Here is a 21519-nt window from a genome sequence, read left to right on the forward strand (position 1 = left end):
ATATATGTATGTATATCTGTATCTGCATATATGTGTCTGTGTATATGTATCCTGGGGATGTTGATAGCTTCCACATTGTACATTTCCTATGGGAGCCAGACTTTACTGCATGATATGTTACCAATACCTGCTTGACATCATACAGGTGGGATGTAGTAAAGGTAACATCTTGTGCCCATGTCATGTTAGGTCCTGGTTATGGGATCCGCAACACTTGGTAGTGTATTGCAGGGTGGATGTGTTTGGCTGTGGGGGGGTATGCCTATTCGTACAAGACATATATAGTTTGGGGCCTCTCAACCCCAGTAATGGTGCATGTGAGCATACATGTTTTAGTTATTTTCCCATTGTTATCTGGAGATGTATGTCCATATATACCTATATATATATATATATATATATATATATATATAGATATATATATCTGCTTACATGAATATAACTATGACCGTATATAGCTACATAGATGTATATATCTGCTTACATATATGTAACTTGCTGTATATATTTAGACATATAGATGTAGACATATATATTTATACATATAGATGTAGACATATATATCTATAGATTTAGGCATTTGCATGTATATATGTTCATATATATTTATATATTTGTGTGTATAGATATATATATATATATATATATATATATATATATATATATATATATATATAATATGTATAGATATGTTGTATCTGTTTAGATATTAATATATTTACACACACACATATACATCTAAATGTTGGAATACATTCTCTGTACTGTTGACTGACTGGGCTGGATGATATGTTTGTGAATACATCAGGGCTATGTATATCTGACATGGCTTAGTGGTAAATCACTTTATCTGTGGTGTGCAGGGTTCTGGGTTTGAGCCCTGCAGAGGCTGTTTATTTTGTTGCTGGGCAGAACAAGGGCCGTTGGATACAGAGTGATTAAGGCACTTTTGAGCAGTTGTAAGTGGGTTTGCGTGGGTTTGTGTGACGGTAAGCACTGCTAAGCTGCCGTTATATCTGCTTACAGAGAGTTAGCTTCAGAATTGCTTAACCAGTGTAGGCATTGCTTACAGCTGCGCAAACAAGCTTAAGCTCTCCTACTAGTGCTTAAATGTGCTTACTACTGCTTATTGGTGCTTAAACCTGTTTACTACTGCTTTAGTCATTATGTCACTGACACCTCACTTGTGCATTTACTGCAGTACTCCAGTTCATAAAAATATGTTTAGTGGGTTATGCAACATAAATATTAGTCATAATGTGCTTGGCCATGGAAAGTGCTGCAGTGGGACTCAAACTGGGAATGCCTGTTTGTAGGGTGAATGCTCTGCCCACTGCACTATTGTTATGCTGCTGCATTTGCATATATCTTCCTTGTAATCCTCTTCAGCCATTTAAGATGCATTAACCATAGCTAAGCGATGGGCACACCCGCACACCTATGGTTAGCTTTAATCAGATTTTATAATAAAAATAAATACAGGGTTTGCTCATTTTATTTGTAATTACTTGTTGCACATGAGGGGGTATGTTGGTGGGGTTATGCGGACACCTATGAGCGGTCTCGCTCATTTCATACCCCTTTCTGCTGTATTTTGTGGGGGCATGTATATTCTGAGAGCTCTGCTCTCAGACACGCCCCCTGCACTCTTTCATACTCCATGTAAGATTAGGAGCTCAGGCAGCGAGCTTCATTACTATGCATGGCACGCTGCCATCCTGCTCCTAAATGGCCACCTCAATGCAGGACTAAGCAAGCCTTTACTTTTAAAGAATTAAAGATCAAATAAATAATTTAAAAACTAATAAGACACCAGGGTTGGATGGGTTAATCCCTGAATTATATAAAATCTTACCAGTTAACATATTAAAAATTCTGTTAAACACTTTTCAAGAAATTAAAATGCATTTAATGTCCCACCTTCATGGAAATATTCCCTATTCTCTCCAGTTCTAAAACCAGATGAGGAACCCTCATCTTGTTCATCTATTTCTTTGTTGAATATTGATTAGAAGATTTTTATGACTATTGTAGCTAGTAGACCGAATTATGTCCTTTCTGAATTAATAGACAATAATTGAACAGAATTCATAAAGAATAAGAAAGGTCACGACAATCAAGGGAGCCCGCAGGATTTTTTGCAGGGGGGGTGCAAATCCAGAGCCCCCCCCACGCAGACATTTCAGCGTCCCGTTACTTCGCTTTTTCTCCCCAGTTGCCATACACACTCTTCCAAACTCTATGTGCATACTGTTTTATGCTTTACTTCAACAATATTACAGATATTTCGATTTAATTTACAAAGTTTATAGCACAAACACTGATAGACAATTGACAATGAAAACAGACTTGGCATTAAAACTTCTCTACCTTTGAAAGTCACATTAACTGAAACAGCATTGAAACCCACATTCAAAGAAAATGCATCTGGCCATTGGCAGGTTAAGTTTACCTTTGGGCTGTTTTCAAATCATTGACCCCTTGTACACATTTTAGGACCATGCAAAAGTTCTTTAATACAGTCAGGAAGGTGAATCAATTCTAATATATAATAATTGAATTATATCCCTTGTATAATACAGCACCACTTGATAGAATGTATTTTAAAAGTTATAGTTTTGAACATTTTCCCAGTAAACAATGAAATAAAACATATGAACCAATAATAACAAACTGCCCAATTTCATTTCAGCCATAAAAGGCCACTCAAACGTCTGTGCTAAACAAAGCAAGAGTCTTACAATGAAAATAGACTTGGCATTAAAACTTCTCTATCTTTGAAACTCAGTCACTGAAACAGCATTGAAACCCACAGTCAAAGAAAATGCATCTGGCCAGTGGCAGGTTAAGTTTACCTTTGGGCTGTTTTCAAATCATAGGCCCTTGCACACATTTTTTGGACCATGCAAAAGTTTTTTGAGTCACGTTTCTGACTGTATTAATTATAATATATAATTGAATTATATCCCTTGTATAATCGCACCACTTGTTAGAGTATGCTCTAAATTTAGTTTTGAACATTTTTTTAGTAAGCAATGAAACAACACATATGGACTAATAATGGTAAACTGCCCAGTTCAGAACACTTCAACCATAAAAGGCCACTCAGACTTCTGTCATTACAATCCACCAATATCAGTCAATATGCACAATCTCTACAGAAGTAAAAGTCATCTGAATAATTGCATATTAAAGAGATCTGAACTAATGAAGAGGTTGTTGCTAGAAAACAACTTCATATTTCAGTGTTTCATCTACAAATTCAAGGCCTACTGCCCTTGAAGCATAAATTGCCTATGATGCCTTGCACAGTCTTTTCTAGTTATTAACTTTAAATATTAAAGAAATCTGAATATTAATTTAACAGGAAGAATGAATACCCACTAAGTCCAGAAAAAGTTTAATCTACAAAATGCTTTCAAAATTGTTCGAATGAGGTTACATCACATCAAAATACACTTTTTAATATGTATTCTCTTACACATTGTTGTATGTTGCAAAGAAAATGTATGAAAATAACTCTCAAAATAAGGGGAGGGAAAGCAGACAGCCAAGCAAGTCCAGTACTGAATTCATTATCATCAAATATTAAAATGCATTGCTGCACTCATCAGAATTCCAGAATATACAGCACTATCTTTTTCATTCTTTTTCTCTGTATAGCAGTGAATGCAATTTGTGCACTATTTTTAAATGCACCTTGATTATCCCCTGTGAAAATGTCTTAGGTTTCATGATATCCACGCAGTCAACAAAATGAAATAAAAAAAATGCTTAGGTTAAAAAGAAAATGTCAGGCTGGCTTACTGCTCACAGAAACAGATGGTTTTAGAGGGTGTGATTTGATACTTTATACTATGGAAGCCATTATTAAAATGTTCAGACTGTTATATAACATGAAGTTTCCTTTCCCATACACAGCCTCCCCCCCTCCACCGCAACCATTCCAGTATCCCATTACTTGGCAGTTTCTTCCCATTTACCATAAACACTGTAATGTGCATACTGTCTTTATGCTTTACTTCTACAATGATTATTTGGATTTCATTTAAAACTTTTATTTTAAATTTTATAGCACAAACACTGAGACATCTGCTAAACAAGGCAATACAGTCGGATAATAAAAACAGACTTAGCATTAAAACTTATCTGCCCTTGAAACTCTCATTCATTGAAACAGCAATGAAACCCACATTCAAAGAAAATGCATTCCGACCAGTGGTGGATAAAGTTTACCTTTGTGTTTCAAATCATGCACCCATTGCACACATACTGTATGTAGGACCATGCAAACATGCATGTTATTTGATTCACCTTCCTGATTGTATTAAATTATATTCCTTGTATAATACAACACACTTGAGACCGTATTTTAAATGTATTGTTTTGAACATTTTTCCAGCTGAGAAGCCTTGAAGGATATACAAAGAAATGATGTAGCTTGAAAGGTAAATTACATACCACTTCCCTCTGTCCCATCCTGTACCTAATTAGAGAAAATAAAAGTTAATAGTCAATTAAAATAACCTATCACATTGCACTTTGAAAAATGAACATTACCCCTGTCACTTCACTGCTCTTCACTTAACTTCGAAACAAGTTAGAAACTCAGGACTGGTATCAATCAGTTTGATTTTTACATATGATTAGTTCACACAACTGTTAAAATATGGTAGTGTTGAACTGCTGGCTATAATGAAATCCATAAGATAGCATGTCTTTTATTCACAACAGAGAAGAAGTGTGTAACATCCAAGTGTTAAATTAAGTGCTTACCTTCAAAATCTCCCAACTATAGCCAAGTAGAAGATCACAGCAGAATCAAAGTTATATACACATGGGTAAAGTTACCTAAGATAATCAACCATTAATTGTATTAGAAACCACTCATCACCAACACCACAAAAAGAGAAATAGAATTATTTTAGTATACAATGAGTATGGATCACCCGGAATGTCATAGGTGATCCTTGGCAAAGCTTACAAATAAAAGGAATAAAGGTGTCACCATTAATTAAACACAATGAGCAGATCTAACATCTTGCCAACCCCTCCCTCAATGGAATACATGTCATATAATATCATTCCCGCAAGAATGACATATTCAAGAAGACAGTTTAAACTATAATGGGCTTGCTTCTGACATTTACCAAAAATGTAAACTATTTAAAGATTCAATTTGTAGAAAATTGTGACTGGTCTAAGCGGGAAATATACTGTAGCTAAGAACCAAGCAAAGAAAAATGTTCAGACATTGTCCCCATTTCTGTCCAATTTACTCATGCCTTCCTGCATCCAGTTGTGTTTATCTATTGCGTCGAAAGAACTAAAAAAAATCTCTAAACATTTTTTTTTTTACTCTCAGGGTTCATCTTCATTCAGGATCCCTTAAAAAAACAAAGATTGCAGTGCCTTCTTTGGGCGACAACAGACTCCATCCTTATGTCCTGCACACACATACATATTGTCAATATTATTCTGCTTTTATGAGAGTGAGAGCCACATATTCCACCGGGGAAGGCAAAAATATGCAGTTGTTAGGCAATCTCAACAGCAGAGGCACACTAGTATAGATTTTATTCCTTATTCACTGCATCTTATTTTCATTAAAATTATAAAGAAAGCAGAATCTTTACTGGTAGAAACTTGGAGTTGCAAAATATAATCCCTTAAAAGGTAAAACTGTAAGGCATTGTATGTAATTCTGAATGTGTCAAACTCAGTATTTCATGCCTATGTTCTACACAGGCAAAGCCATAAATGCTCAAGTTAAATGGTATTAAACAGTACTGCTTACTTGCACATACTAATTTGTAAGTGGCAACAATTTGCCTAGCAAATGTTTCAACTGCAGACTTATAAATGAAATTAAAATGGTACAGCTGAGCAAACAAACATGGTTAATACGGCCAGACCAGGATATATTGGCTGCATTACTAGCTATCCAATTAAAGGCTTCTAATGAAGTGATTTCAGCATATATTTTGCATTGTAATAATGTATTTAGGCTATGCACCATACTATACCATAGAAACACACACACGTCTGTAAAAGAATTGAACACTTGTGGACTTACTTGGGAACAGATGAAGAAGAAAATGATTGAAATTCACACACACACTTCCTGTGAATGAACTGAACACTCGTTGGCAAGAAAACCGCTGTACTATATTAAATTTGCATGGGAAGACAGGAAGAATAACATGTCTGTGCAACCGGACCGGAAGAACGGTGATGCTATGGGACCATTCTTAAAGAAGAATGGCCATTAAAAAAAAAACAAATAAATGTCATATTCCCAAAAGTGTCATCCAGGGAGGACTGCCCCTCTTGCCCCCCAGGCAACGTCACTGGAACAGATACAGACGATAAAAACAGATGGGATTGGATGCAAAATAATTTTTTAATTAACAGAAAATTAATCTCTCGGCCAGCCAGTTCCAGGAGGGTGCAAGTGCACCCCCTTGCACCTGCCTGCGGATGCCCTTGAAGACAATATAGTAAAACTATTGTCTCTTATAGCAAATGACAAGAAAAATGAATTGTCAATAATAAATTTAGACATATACAAAGCTTTTGACTCACTTAGTTGGACATACTTATTTAAAGTATTACAAGAGTATGGCGTTTCTCCAGAATTTATAGATTTAATTAAAAAGCTCTATGAAAATTCAACTTCCTTTGTTAAGATTGGCTCTTTCCTATCTAGCCCTTTTAAAGTAATGAAGGGTACAAAACAAGGTTGCCCTTTGTTCCCTTTAATCTTTGCCCTTGTCATACAGCCATTTGCTAACTACATATGAAAAAATAAGAATATTTCACCTGTAAACTTACTTGTGACCTATCCCCCAAAATCAAACTTTTTGCAGATTTGTTACTAACATGTGGGGATATTGAAACTTCACTAGACTAAAGTGCTCTAGATTTGTTTGAAAACATATTAGAATTAACATTTAATCATAAAGCCAAAATGATTTTAATAAACAAGAAAGTCACCTCTAAATTAAAAACCTACATACATTTTAATTGGGATGATTCACATATTAAATAGCTAGGTATTTTCATTGAATCTAATCTTAAAAAGATAGTTTCAGTTAATTATCAACATTTAATTAATTTAATTATAAACCTAACAGATAACTGGAATAAAAAGTGTTTCTCATTTGAGAATAGATTAACTTTAATTGAAATGATAATATTACTGATAAATGTATTTGTTAGTCATTCATTAATTATCCCCCCACTTAAAAAAACTGTTAAAGTATAAGTAATATCTTAATTTTTTCTGGTACCCTAAAAAACTTAGAATATCCTTACAGTGGCACACTCCAAGCTGGGATGAGGGAGGTGTTGCATTTCCTAACACTGAATTATATATAAATGCAGCTATTAACATATTACTTGTATGGATTAACAGTTCATATACATCCTATTGGAAATCAATACATGAAAATACATTACTAAACAATAATAAAACATTGTTTCAACCATTTATTCGTATAGGTAGGAATATATTTATGTGGATAATTAAAGAATATTTACTAAATAACAAAAACTAACATCCTTTTCTTCATCACCAGATATTATTGAATTTTAAAAGCTTTATGTACTCTAACCACCTAATCAAGAACTTAATACTCTTCATGTTTCCAATTGCCTTTACTAGCAAATGTAAAATTTCCTTTGACATCAATAAAATGTTGATTCAGAAATGGTAATTTGCTGTATTAGCACCAGTTCTAGTGAATCAGGAAGTGAAACAGATTAGCAAGGAGGAAGTAAGGACAGCTATGAAGAGGATGAAGAATGGAAAGACTGTTGGCCCATATGACATCCCAATGGAAGCACGGAGGTGCTCAGGAGAAATAGCAGTTGAATTTTTAACTAGATTGTTTAATGAAATTTTGGAAAGTCAGAGGATGCCTGAGGAGTGGAGAAAAAGTGTTTTGGTACCTATCTTTAAGAATAAGGGTGATGTGCAGAGCTGCAGTAACTACAGAGGGATACAATTGATCAGTCACAGCTTGAAGTTATGGGAGAGAGTAGTAGAAGCTAGGTTAAGAAGGGAGGTGATGATTAGTGATCAGGAGTATGGTTTCATGCCAAGAAAGAGCGCTACAGATGCAATGTTTGCTCTGAGAGTGTTATTGGAGAAATACAGAGACGGTCAGAAGGAGTTGCATTGTGTATTTGTAGACTTGGAGAAAGCATATGACAGGGTGCCTAGAAAAGAGTTGTGGTATTGTATGAGGACGTCAGGAGTGGCAGAGAAGTATGTAAGAGTGGTACAGGATATGTACGAGGGTAGTGTGACAGTGGTGAGAACTGCAGTGGGAATGACAGATCCATTTAAGGTGGAGGTGGGATTACATCAAGGATCAGCTCTGAGTCCTTTCTTATTTGCAGTGGTGATGGACAGGTTGACAGATGAGATCAGACAGGAGGCCCCGTGGACAAGATGTTTGCAGATGACATTGTGATCTGTAGTGAGAGTAGGAATCAGGTTGAGAAGACTCTGGAGAGGTGGAGATATGCCCTAGAGAGCAGAGGAATGAAGGTCAGCAGGGCTAAGACAGAATATATGTGTGTAAATGAGAGGGAGGGTAGAGGAATGGTGAGGATGCAGGGAGTAGAGTTGGTAAAGGTGGCCAAGTTTAAGTACTTGGGATCAACAGTTCAGAGTAATGGTGAATGTGGAAGAGAGGTGAAGAAGAGAGTACAGGCAGGGTGGAATGGGTGGAGAAGAGTGTCAGGAGTGATTTGTGACAGACGGGTACCAGTAAGAGTGAAAGGGAAGGTCTACAAGACAGTAGTGAGACCAGCTATGTTATATGGGTTGGAGACAGTGGCACTGACAAAAAGGCAGGCGTCAGAGCTGGATGTGGCAGAGTTAAAGATGTTAAGATTTGCACTCAGTGTGACTAGGATGGATAGGATTAGGAATCAGTATATTAGAGGGTCAGCTCATATTGGACAGTTTGGAGACAAAGCAAGAGAAACGAGATTGCATTGGTTTGGACATGTGCTGAGGAGGGATGATGGGTATATTGGGGAAAAGATGCTAAGGATGGAGCTGCCAGGTAAGAGGAAAAGAGGAAGGCCTAAGATAAGGTTTATGGACATGGTGAGAGAGGACATGCAGGTGGTTGGTGTGATAGAGCAAGATGCAGAGGATAGGAAGAAATGGAAAGAGATGATCCGCTGTGGGGACCCCTAATGGGAAAAGCCGAAAGATGATGATGATGATGAGCATCAGTTCTTGTCAACAAATAAAATTCACACAGATGATTATTTAATAGCTAGGTATAGTCTATACAATTATAATTGGCTTGATATCCAGACCTGTAAATAATTATTTTCAGAACAAAACTATAACTTCATTAGAAACACTTGAAAAAATCATACCTAAAATTCTTGACATTATTTCTAGTATTAACAATGGTTCCCTAAAAGGTACATCATATATATCCATGATATACATATATAAATCTATTAGAACAGCTTTCACTTTTACAAATGTCTCTTATTGGACTTATTCAACTATACCAAACAAAGAAGAATGTACAATAAGTAACAAAAGGTTATGAATGAAATCAGCAGGAAGAATCACAGTTTCTCCTTATTGGAGAATTTTGACTTGGAGTTATTGCATAGAAGTTTTTTAACTCCAAATAGAATTGCAAAAATGTATAAAAAAGAAGACGTGAAATACTGAAGATGTAAATCATCTGATGTTGATTGGTTGCACATGACTGTTAATTGTAGAATGGTATCCGCTTTTGGAATGATTTTAAATATTTCTGTAAGGCCATGTGGAATGACAATTGTATAATTTCTGACTGTCTTATATTGTTTAATGTGCCTGTTCTGGAAATCATACCCAGAAATCAAATTCATATACTATGGTCAGTACTAGCAATAGTATGTGATAAAGAAATTTCCACTGTAAAGCTGAGAACAAAAATTTGACTCGTAAGCTAATTGTTTGGGAGACACTGAAATCTTTACTAGAGAAATATTACACGATTTCCTTTTGTATGTATGCATTATTATGGACATTGTGTATAGTTTATTGGGGTCTATATTATGTGATCGAACAGTGAAATGTTCGAACACGTAATAATCGACCCCTAAATATCGAACCGTCAGATTGTTGAACGGTTCGATGGAGATCTCCATACAGTGCAGACATGGACGTTACCATGGAGTTGGTATATTTAAGCAGCGAGGGTGTGAGAGGTGCAGGGGGCTTGCCTCCCTGATAAGAGCATTTTAATGGTTTGTTTGGGTGTTTTTTTTTTTTTTTTTGCCATTCGACATTAGGGCGTTTCGATATTTAGGGGTCGATTATTACGTGTTCGAACATTTCACTGTTCAATCACGTAATATAAATGTGTTTATTGTATTTGTTTGAGCTTTGATTTAGAAAAAAATAAAAAATCATATTGAATAAAAAAAGAAACCACACATTATATTGATAATGTATAACCCGCGGTGGTGGTGCTGCGGTAGCATTGTCGCCTCACAGTAAGACGCTGTCCGGTTCGATTCTCAGCTAGAGCGTCTTCTGCATGGAGACATGCGTGAATGGGCGTACCTTCGTTGAAGGTTGTGCGACAGGGCTGGTAACTTGGCACATAAAAATCAACTACCAATCATTAGTGGACCGGAGTCCCGCTGTGGCGACCCCTAACCGGGAAAAGCCGAAAGACGCAGCGGCAGCATATTGATAATGTATAAAGGCACACTACTTCCACGTTTACTTTCATCAGCCATTTCAAAACATTTTTAAAAAAATATGCAACAGGAAGTGGAGTTTATACAATAAGCATTCTAGATTTGAAACCATATACATGCATGTCTGTAAGACATTTGACAGCTAAAGCAAATAAAAAGCAACAGAAGAAATTTGTGATATTTATAATTATATATTTATTTCTAAATCCATTTGTGAGACATGGGTGTTAAAAATTGCAGAGCAAACCATTCTGCTTTTTTTCTCCGCATTCAAGTTCTTCCCTCTCTTCTTCTTTCATCCTATTTTAAAGAAAGCTTGCACATGGCAAAGGAAAATATGCACATTTAATATTTTTCTTTAAATTCCAGGGATGATATGATAATGCAGAATTATACAACAGTAGAGAAGAGAGAGATAACATGTAACAATGTTAGTAAAGAAGCATGTACAAACATATGCTGGCTGTTCAGAATCTGCCTTATTATATGGTACATAAAACAAAGTATAGCAGCTTCTCAATGGGTATTTTCAGCAGCAGATATGCAAAATTTTAAGTCATGGTTAACATCTTAGTAAGGTACATGAACCAAAGGAACATAATAACATTTGCAAGTAGTCTAGGCACAGGAAATCCAGTCTGGAGCATGAACAGGAAAAATCAGTGAGTAAGTTGTCATACATGACAAATGCAATTTCAGTCTCATTATCATGTACCGGGACTCTATTCAGTCGCATGAAGTTGTAGGGCCTCTGTGCATATCCAATGTCATGTACAAGGCCAGTTTTCAAGCCACTCTTCATCTCTTAATTTTCATTGTCACATACATTGGCTCAGTGTCATGCAGTGCCCCACTGTCAGATACAATACCACTCACCAGAATGAGTGCCATGTACAGTGTCACTCTCTGATCCCACTGTCATGTACAATGTTACTTTCCAGTCGCTCTGTCATGTAAAGAGCTGTTCTCCAATACAGTCATCATGTATGGGGTGCTGAACCTCTCACAGTAATACACAGACCACTTCCCTTCCCTGATGTCATATATGTAATGTCACATTTTCATGTACAGTATCTTAGTGTCATGTACAGTGCCACTAGTGAGCTCTCACCATCATACCTGCATGTTACTATTGAAACATACTAGTGCTTTAAGCAAGATTTAGTGTTCTGTTGTCATAATGAATGATAAAATATCCCCAAGTATTACTCCTTTAAGTACATTAATCTCCTGTGTCAAGGACACTTGCAACTCCATATTTAAATGAATGGCTTTTATTTGGTAGTAAGAAAACTGGATCAAATAATCATTCCAAACACTGTTTTCCTGTTTGTTACATCAGGTGAAAAAGACAGCACTGTAGAAAACAGGTGTTTTAGCCAAGAGATTGCTAGAAAATGAATCTTGCTCCCCCACCCCCACCCCCAAAATGCAGCTGTCTTGGAGTTGTTATAGTTACTGGAGACTGGATCCACTTCTTGTTAAGTAGGATTTTTTGACCTAAGATGTCTTTTTTTTTTCAATTTTCATGAATGGTCCACTGTTTTTTGTATTTCTCTATATTTATATTTGGATTTGCTGTAATGTAGAGAAGAAACATATAAAGGAGGTATAAGAATGGACTAGAGTATTGTTATTAATGTATTTACATTCATAGGCTGATTTCTGTCCCTTAGGAATAACTTAGATGCAAACTATTTCTTTAGAGCAAGTTGCTAAGTATAAGTTCAGATATCACTTCAGAGCAAGGGTGTGTCCATTGCAATACACAAGCTACACATGTTATAGGAATCTGCTGTAACTAAATCCTTTACAAATCTGGAAAAAAGAGAAACCCTAATATAAAGCCTAATATGCAACTTTTTATTTTTATGTATTTTGGAAGGGTCTTCAAAATTACTGTGATAAGGAAAGTGAATCATGTTTAGAATAACTGGATCAGCTGACATTAGTGCAAGCAAACAAGATGCAAGAAACAGTACAGGTTATTATCAATCAACGTACATCATATGAGGAACTGATACTGCTGAACAGGATCTTATACGATCAATATGCTGCTATGTATTGATTGGGTCATGACACTGGGGCCAAGTAATAGACAAAAGAAGTCAATGTAGGAGCAGCAGTGATCGGGTCATGACACTGGGGCCAAGTAATAGACAAAATAAGTCAATGTAGGAGCAGCAGTGATCGGGTCATGACACTGGGGCCAAGTAATAGACAAAAGAAGTCAATGTAGGAGCAGCAGTGAAGAAGAGTGCTGGGGCCATGCTTCTGGGTCAGGGTGCACACTCTTGTTTTAGATATTTGGTTAGCCTGTAAATGACTCGTCTTCTCTAGGGAAAGAGATGAAAAACTAAATAAGCAAATAAGGTGTTAAAGTCATAGATGAGTTTCTGTAACACTGTTTATTGGAAAGATTGGTAAATATTTTCTCCTTACAACATTTGTTTGTTTGTGTCTTTCGGCTTTTCCCGGTTAGGGGTCACCACAGGGGAACTCCGGTCCGCTAATGATTGGCAGTACAGTTTTACATGCTGGCTTGCCGGGCCTAACGCACAACCTTCAATGAAGGAACACCCGTTCACGCATGTCTCCACACAGAAGACGCTCTAACTGAGAATCGAACGGGCAATGTCTAACTGTGAGGCGAAAACGCTACCGCAGCACCACCACCATAGTTTCTCCTTACAACGTAAACCACAAAAATAAAAATAATGAATCTACATTCCACTTTGTAAGAAAATAATAAAATACTGAGTGACAGAAAGAGATTTTAAAACTGCAAGACTCTTTGAGATCCTCAGTTCATTGCCATTAAATAGCATTACAGAATGTAAAACCAGAAAGATTTAAATACCAGTACAGTATCAATAATTTACACAGCCTTCCCCAGTATAAATAAATAAATAAGTTAATCATGTCATTAAAACACGCTATCGGTTACTCATTGTACAACCAACAGATTCATTTTGCTTCTGCATTCCTACTCTTCTTGTTCCTTTTACTGTTATAATTATCTAAGCAGGTAGACTCCATAGTCTTAGTCTGTCGGTAGGCTGTCTTGGTTGCGGCACACTGGATCTGGGGATGTACAGTGGAGCATCATGGGATGTGCACTGGGTCTTGAGCTTCTCTGGGAGTCTGGGCTTGGGGGGCGGCCGATTCGGGGCCGTGGGATCGGCTCCGACCCCACGTGTAGGAACAGAGGGCGAGATGAACAACTCACATGGAACATTATGGTAAGGACATAACTTCTTTTTTTGGCAGTTCTCTCTTTGAGAGATGTAGAAGAGTTTCTCTAAAGGCCATTCTAAAAAGGGACCCTGACAGATACTGAACATACATGTCATACAGTTTGAAGGCATTAGAAAAAACTGCAAAAAGTGCTCACCTTTTTTTCTGTACATGACCAGCAGTCAAGACTCCCTGTCAGTGTAGAATGTAGCAGTTGGGTTAGACCATTTTAAGAGATATAGAAGACTGGCGGTGGTGGTGCTGCGGTAGTGTTATCGCCTCACAGTTAGACGTTGCCTGTTCAATTCTCAGTTAGAGCATCTTCTGTGTGGCAACATGTGTGAACGGGCGTTCCTTAGTTGAAGGTTGTGCATTAGGCCCGGCAAGCCAGCACGTAAAACTCTACTGCCAATCATTAGCAGACCGGAGTTCCACTGTGGCGACCCCTAACCGGGAAAAGCCAAAAGACACAAACAAACAAATTCAGTTCCTATAGTAAAGCTACAAGTTTAACAATACACATAGCCTCATATCTCTGAAAACAATTGATCTATATTTATTCTGTTAAAAAAAAAACTTTGCATCAAATAGTACTATACATTTTCAACTAAATGTGTCCCCTGCATAGCATTCATTAACAAGCAATGCAACTGAACTTATAGAAAGCATGTTATCAATTTCTCTGTTTCAGAATTACTTTATTAAAAACTTCTTACATTTTTTCCTACATATCAATGTTGGAGGATACAAGTGCAATATAAACCATAAATTACATGATTTTGTTTTACAGTTACACAGGTATTAAATTATGCTGGTTACCAAAAATAATCCAGTTATTACCCTTCCATATTATAGATCATATGCCACCTATACACTGCTTTCAAATGGCTTAAAACCTAGCAGAAACTACTTTGTATAATGTGTTAGATGCTACTAACATTATTTACACATTTGAAGCTCTCCTACATGAGAACAGAGTCTCATTTAGATGGATGACAGATACCTGTTGGCCAGCTTGTAAAATATGTCATTTACTCAAAATTATTTGTTTAATTATTTGTTTAGTACTGCGGTGGTGGTGCTGCGGTAGCATTGTCGCCTCACAGTTAGACGTTGTCCATTCGATTCTCAGTTAGAGCGTCTTCTGTGTGGTGACATGCGTGAACGGGTACTCCTTTGTTGAAGGTTGTGCATTAGGCCCGGCAAGCCAGCATGTAAAAACTCTACTGCCAATCATTAGCAGACCGGAGTTCCGCTGTGGCGACCCCTAACCAGGAAAAGCCGAAAGACACAAACTCAAAATTATTTGTTTAAATGTAAATGAAGAATGGTTGTCACATATTAGGTACCTGTTTCACAGTTCTGCTTAACCTTTGAAGTAACTTTTTTATCATACCCCCATATAATTTTCCACACCTATTCTTGCTATCATTTGAAAATTCCATACAGTAAATTTTGTAATACGTTATTATAAACAACCCTTTTCATCTTCCATGCTTTCAAAAATTCAGAGTATGGTAGGGGGTGAATGAGAAGAAGGGGTGCACACTGTCAGCTGAGAGGAATGGAAATGCAGCCATGTCTTTACAACTTAAAGTGCTCCATCACTACTATCTGTTGTACCCATTAAAACAAACAGTGAAACAAGACTTCTTATGTACACTTTTTGTAAATTATAATTCTGCTTTGCTTTGTTGTTGCTTTAAACTCATCAGGGCTGCCTTAACAACAAACAATACATAATTTATAAACTGAGTGTAAAATATTACTTTCTGAAAATAAAAACTATAATGGTTAAGTATATCTATTTGTGAAGTAGCCAGTAAATAAATTTGTATAACTGAGAACAGATCGAGTCCTGTTCACCACTCATACATTTTGTAAACAAAGTTGATTATGAAACACAAAATTATGTACTAAGCAAAAATGTAGCAAATTAAGAACAAAATTCATGCACAAACCCTTCTCTCTCCAAAAGGAACTATCTGTTGCTTGGCTTTGTACAATAAATGTGCATGATGCCCAATAATAACCATTGCAATGCTGCATTGCTCAAATCCTGCAGTAGCTGACAGGTGTCTCATATATATGTATATAAAAATGAAACATATGGCATCAAAACAGAGTACAGTAAGGTACCATCTCTAATAGTAGTTCTTATTTGACCTGAAACAATGGGACGGCTTAGAAGCTTCCATAAATTTATCTACCATAAGAAAGATACAAAATATGAGTAATCTGGATATCCCCCAAACAAACTGTCACCATCCCTAGTAAACAGAAGACCTGACTGTCCTCTTTAGCAGTTGTAACAGCTTAGAGTTATACTGCTGTATAGGTGAACTTACTTGCTTAACAGTATATTCATCCCATTCGAACACCTCTTTAAAAATGTTAATACAGCACTGGCTGTTGAGCAGCACTATACTTCCTCCTTTGCTGGCCCTATGAGCAGTAGGTTGGTGCCCCTTTCTAACTTCACCGTTAAGGAAGAAGTGTTGCATTATACCTGACATTATTGGTGTACCTTGTTATATTTAATTAGGGCTACCTTAAGTTCATGAAGAACAAGTTGCTCAAAGGCAGTTGCAACAGCATATCATTTCAAAGGCATACAATTGCTTTTAATATCCATATCTGGCACCTCTGCTCCTGCATAGGAAGTGCTGTTTCAGTGATATGTCAAAATCATCTCCCTCTGACAGTCTCTAGTCAGAGAAACCCACATTTAAATTTTCAGAACTGGTATTACTGCTTAGCTTTTCATTTATCAAAATTTCCCCAGAACTTTGTTTTTTTTGTACTCAAAAATATCTTAAATGTAACATCCTAGTAAACCTTAAAACATTTAAAGTTGCAACAAGAATTGAAGGTATACATGTGGATAGAAATGTTTTAAGTACTTTCAAATGCAGGATAAAAATGTTCCTTTATATGATAATTTAGGAGACTGGCCATGGCCAAATGCTTGGCAGTCACATCTTTAGATGCTTTGGATTTTGTTTGCCAGAAATATTACTGTAGTTATTCCAGTGCTGCTTAGTAGTTCCCTGTTGAGCTTATCCTGGTTTAAAGCATGCTGCCACTTGCTGAGCTGGTCTAGTTGTTTCTGCCGGAACTCATAAAATACAAAGAAGAACCATCGTCCCTAACCAGTGGTAGTCAAGACACAGTTTGTGATGTATTTCTTGCTGAATGCTTCATTCCAGTTGGTCATCCTCTCTTTAGCACTAATAACTGAAAATTTCATTCTGCTACTCAGGGGTGTCATACACTGTTTGTAACAATATTGCTACACCTACTGCTCATTGAATAATTTACCATATTTCTGATGGTCCCTTGGTACCAGTATTTAACTTTTATGTTTTTTTTTAATCTATAACTCCATTTGAAGGCATTGAGTTGGGTATGTCACAGTGTTACAGTAACAAGACCTTATTATTTTTTCTTATACAGTGGAGAAATATTTACTTACAAACAATATGATGAATGGCAAACAATCAACAGTAGTACAATGACAGTCTAGTGTGCAATGACTGAGGCGTCTTGTCTGTGCTTTCTCAGTTACTTGACTTCACCAGATTGGCACATTATAATATCAGTCTATCATGCTCATATAATACCAGTGCAATAGTTTCCACTGATGACAATGAAGGAACTTCACAATGTTTTTTTGCAGACAAGTTTTCAACTTAAAATAGTCTTTTTCATATCATTCTTTCCTTGAGAATAGTTGTTTGTCTAAGACTGACAATTCAGACACACATATGGGTATGTTTAATTATGCAGATTATGATAAGCCCATGGATGCTGTTTTAATGTGTCCAACCTGTCACACCTTGAATCATGGCCTTATGAGGCTGGTTTAGATCCTGCCTCAAATTGCTAAGTCCATTTATTTTCCATATTGTTTGCACCTTGTGGAGAACTGGATGTTTTCATTTATTCTTACACTAATCCTTAAGCATTCATTTTAGGAAGAAAGAGTTTTGGAAAATTATCACAGTGGCTTCAAAGTTTAATTTATTGGAAAAATTACTAAGAAAGTGATCTATGCTCAGCTGTTCATATCTGACATCACATGATTTGTTAGATCACTAGTTAGTCCAACTTAATATCTAAAAATACCACAGAGGCAACCTTTGAGTTTAATTATATCAGTCCTTAAGAATTCATTAATTTATTGGAAAGGTTGTCAAGACAGTGGTCTGTGCTTAGCTATTCTTATCTGATATCACATGATTTGTTAGATTGCTAGTCAGTCCAACTTTATATCTAAGCATAGCACAGAGGCAACCTTCATTAGAATGGTTAATGACCTCCTAATGGTAAGGGGTCAGCCTCAGTATATCCTCTCTTGGTCCTATTTAACATTTCATTGGCTTTTGACCCTGTAGATTGCAGGATCACCAGCTAAAGTGTGAGTTTGCACTGTGTTTTTCAGGTACTCTGCTGAAACTGTTCACCTGTTACCTGTTGGGACTTACACAGCAGGTGGTGTCCAGTCAGACTCCATAGGATTAGCACTTGTTGATATGTATTGTATTCCAGGGTTCAGTTTTGGCTGCTTTGTTGTTCGTTGCATTAATGTTTCCAGTAACTGAGATTTTGTAGGTAGAGATATTTTCTATCATTCTTACACAGGTGACAGCTAGTTGCATCTCTCATTTATTTCAAGACAGACATGCTGGATTTTGTAGCTTGAAATAATTGTTTGGATAATATGCTTGACTGGATGACTCAGTCACTTGAAGCCCAATGAGGCTAAGTCCAAAGCAATGCTGGCATGTATCACTACCCTGACATGTCTTCTATCTCTGCTGTCTCTGCTGAGTCTATATTCCAGGAATCAGTTGGAATTTATACCTTACATTCAAGATTTGGACATTAAATTAATGATGAGCAAACACTGAAGGACCAGATGTTAATCACCAAAGACACTTTCATCTTTTCAATATATCTCACATCAGAATCTATATTCCGTCTTTGGAACTTAGGATAATGAGTCATACTCTGTTTTTTTCCAGACTCATCTGCTATAATTTTTCTTCAGCTATCAGATGGAAATCTGGCTCAGGTGCAGGGGGATTTAGAATTCTGCAGCAAAGCTGACCTGCACGCTTCAGATGTGTCACATGACACATGTACTATGGGATCTGTGCTGGCTGCTGCTTGCAGTCAGATGTGTTTTTAAGATTCTCACTCTCATCTGCCCTAACATACTCATCCTGCGTTCTGCTTACCTGAAGGAGCTACAGAGGCCTTATTACTCTTCTAAGACAGTTTAGGTCATCAGGTAAGTGGCGGATAGCTGTCCCAAAGGATCATCTCCAGACTTCTGGTAGATTTTATTGTGCCAAGAACCCTGTCCATCGGAATAAGCTGACCACTCTGTTTCAGGAATGTGAGTCAGAGTCTGACTTTTGGAAGTCCATGAGATAACGGGCCAGATTCAATAAAGCCTACACTAAGTGTTCACTAAATGTACACGATATCTATTCAATAAAATGCTAACCACATTTTTTATGCTTTCTAGTCACTCAGAAAGATCACAGTAAGTGTACATGTAGTCTACACCTTGTGGTAACCTTTATGAATCCCTGATAATATTTAAAGCTGCAAGAATAGCAGTTGGAAAACTAAAATTAGGAGGAAGAAGGTGTGAGTTATGTACGTGTTGTCTGTTCACTCAGAACAGTGTACACTTAGTGTACACTTAGTGTAGGCTTTTTTGAATCTGGCCAGTCTTTTTTTGGAAGGACTTTTGCAATTCTAACAGAGGCACCTCTTCTTCCTACAACATTTTAAATTGTTAAATTAATCTTTAATTATTCATTTGCTGTGCTAATTGACTGATATTTGTTGATGAATTTTATTATTTAGTGTAACTTACTGCCTTTTATGCCTTTTATGAAAAATGACTGCAATGGGCATTTAAATATATTTAAGTAAGTAAATAAATAAATTAATGCAATACCGTACTAAGGGATAGTGTATGGGAGTTAACGACAGTCACACCCCACACTCATTATACATTATAAACTCTGACTTATAAAATTGCAAACTGATAAAGGTAAAGGAAAAGCAGCTGACACCTTGGCAAGGTGTGGAGTTGAGGACTTCAGCAGTCTATGTACTCATGAATTTTCACAGTGAAATATCAGTTGGTTGATGCAATCTCTTTTTGCCACTTAAGTGTTGAAGATGCAATGTCACCCAGTTTATTGGATACCATTGTAAAAAAAGACAAGACTTCATTCAAAAGTAAAACGTTAGCCTGTAAACAGACAGCTGGATGGTGATGGATTTGTGACCAGTTATATGGAAGGGTTTGATGTGGGCTGGGAAGAAACAAGATGATATAAAGGTGGTGGGGAGATCGCATCAGTTTTATTGTGTTCACTGGATACATTAGTCCCATCAAGGACTAGAATGAGCTGGCTTCTGGGTAATTTTAAGAGTTAAATATGTGTTAACTGCTCCTTCACTGAAGGAGTTGGCAAACTAGTAAAAAAGTGTAAGTCTTTGTATAAGTCCAATATTAATTATACCTTTCCTCACAAATTTGACATGACACATATTTATATTATAGGTTAATATGAGTAATGATACATGCATGTTTTCTTTGAAACTCATTCATTCATTCTCCTATTACATGCTTAATCCTGTCCAGGGTTACTGGTGAGTCAGTACCTCTCCTAGAATTCTGAGTGGAAGGCAGAGGGAATATGTATACACCCTTACAAGCAATTTGGAGGAATGCCCATTTTTGACATGTGGGAGAAAGCCAAAGCACTTAGATAAAACCTATATGGTCATAGGGAAAACACGGAAACTCCACAAGGAAGGGACCTACCCAAACCAATGCGCCATATGATGTGAGGCAGCAACACTGACATCAGTAAGGTGCTTAACAAAATGTATTTTCTGTGATTTTGGGGTGTAATTGTAACACGTCATGCACTACATTCTTGTTATAAGCAAGAAACCCAGATCTGAAGATTCGGATATTCTAGAAGCATTACAGTATTCCATTTTATCCCTGCAAGTGGTGATGGAAAAGATGCCAACATGCTTGCACTGAAAACACATTTGATATTAACTTAGCACTCTGTACTATGAGTGCCCTGCAATAAAAATAGCATTCAAAAATCTTTGTTCTGATGATAATGACTATCCTACTATAAGTAGTCAAATAAATAAGGATAATGAATCAGAGAATGAGGCACCCTTATATTATGCTAATGGAGTATTATGAAGAGGTGGAGACAATGTGGAGAATGTGGGTATTTGTTGTGCTGCATGCTTTAGGTTTATTATCACTGATGTACACGATAGAGCTGGCCACTCAGTAGTGTAAGTGACTTGGTCACAGTAACTGTTGTTGATGTGATGCTCTGGCCCCATGTAAAAAACTGGGAAAAAGAGGATTGATGATGATGATGATAATGATAATGATGATGATGATGATGACAAGGAATGGAAGTCAAATATCAGACATAAATCTGCCTACATACTGGAAGCGTTTTCATTGCTGATTTAAGG

This window comes from Protopterus annectens, chromosome 1.part2 (genome assembly GCF_019279795.1).
Source record: "Protopterus annectens isolate FY-2018-M chromosome 1.part2, PAN1.0, whole genome shotgun sequence".
Classification (NCBI taxonomy): domain Eukaryota; kingdom Metazoa; phylum Chordata; order Ceratodontiformes; family Protopteridae; genus Protopterus; species Protopterus annectens.